This window comes from Etheostoma cragini, chromosome 10 (genome assembly GCF_013103735.1).
Source record: "Etheostoma cragini isolate CJK2018 chromosome 10, CSU_Ecrag_1.0, whole genome shotgun sequence".
Taxonomy (NCBI): Eukaryota; Metazoa; Chordata; class Actinopteri; order Perciformes; family Percidae; genus Etheostoma; species Etheostoma cragini.
In genome coordinates, this window is record NC_048416.1 from 15,658,057 (window position 1) to 15,659,757 (window position 1,701).

A 1,701-nucleotide genomic window follows, 5' to 3' on the forward strand; every position below is an offset into this window, starting at 1 on the left:
CACTTACTTTAAGGCATAGCCGAGACACAAGTAGTTGAGACCAATCACTTAGTCAATCCACAGAAAACAGTCATGCAGAACAGCTGCTACCAAAACCACTGTAATAGAATCAGTAATCGGGTTAAGAGAAAGTCCCTCATTCTGTCAGCATGACCTCTAGTCTAACTGTATGACACTCACACTCTATGTTGATAAACACAGTGAATGATATTCTGTCATGTCATGACCTGAGAAGAATGCATTGTTGGTCTAAAACACCAACCCAAGCCTCAATTGACCCAATAAAAACACAGACTGGAAACAATACAGATGTGGGTCCGGAAGTTATGAATAGAAAAAGGTAATGACTTAGAGCATATCATGGAGCAAGTACAATAACTGCAAACATGTCCATTGGACAGACAGTCCAACTGCAACTACATTTTAAAAAAAAAGTTCTCTCTACATTTGTCTGTATTATACAATGACAGTGTTCAGACCAGAGAGCAATCAACCATACCAAAACTTCAACAAAAGGAAGGCCACACACAAATATAGCAGTTAATAAACTGCAGTAGATTGGATTTAAATACAAAGACCAACATAGAACAGGTGATGCCATTTACCTAAATAACCAGAATGCAACAAAAGTAGAATGTCTGTGTGGGTTTTCAGTCATTCAGCTTTTAATATACTAAATACATCCTGTATATAAATCAGCCTGCTAGGCATCATAATAACATTCATTCTTTGAGCTTAAGTGTAAGACCCCCGTTTGATGTTCAATGTATTCATGTGACTGACACGTCTGTACAAAGAAACATACAAATGAGGCTCAATCGAAACAACAGCACATCAAGGCAAGCCATCAAGAATGCATGTCACAAAACTTAGTTTGAAATTCTTTCTGAAACAAGTAGTACAAAAGGATGCAAAGCAAGTAAGACATGCATAAGAATGTAGATGTTTTTTGTTAGTTTTAAGTTAGTTTTATATGAGGGAAAGACAGAGAGAGATTTGACTGCAAGACCCATTTAGAAAATAAGTCACATACTAACAATGACTGATGATAACATGTACAACCACAGACGTATTTTCCTCTGCAACAATGACCATCTGACTGTGTGAAAGATGTGCTTCATTATTGAAAAACACTGGAAAATGTAGCTGGAACAAATACAATATGTCAAAGTCCAAAACTGAAACTCAATCATAATGCCTCCTTTATGTTCTGTCTAATCAATAGTATAGAAGGTTAATTTAAGGTATAAATCATCAGTAAAAATTGTATTCAAGGACCATATCCCCTTATATAAATATGAGTAAGAAGTTAAGACCAATGTTTTGAACAAAGGTTTAAACATCCCAAGAACAATCTTCTTGAAAAAAATGAATGTCAGGACTTCAAATGAGTAATAGACTTAGTCTAACTCTAAGACAAATTCACTGCGAGACAAATAAAGTGTAGGTGTCAAGAATGTATTTATATACAACACGACAGAAACTAACAAGAGTCAGTTAGCATCTAAAATTAAACCTAAACAAGAGTTAACTATTAAGCCTAATTTGATATCTTCACAGTGTGAAAATTAAAGTGGTCATAGTTGAAACTAAATCGATTATTGAAACTTACTGAAAACTTGTTACTAAGATTAATGAAATTATCGAAAATATAAACGCCAAAACTGGTTTAGACCAAAATGAACAGACAGACAAAAGACA

General features: G+C 34.5%; 1 protein-coding gene across 1 annotated transcript in view; it reads left to right on the forward strand.

The window, feature by feature from the left end:
• LOC117951604 (protocadherin gamma-A4-like) overlaps nt 1–1,701 on the forward strand; it is a 3,939-nt gene that overhangs the window by 1,294 nt on the left and 944 nt on the right. The gene's annotated exons all lie outside the window — the stretch shown is intronic.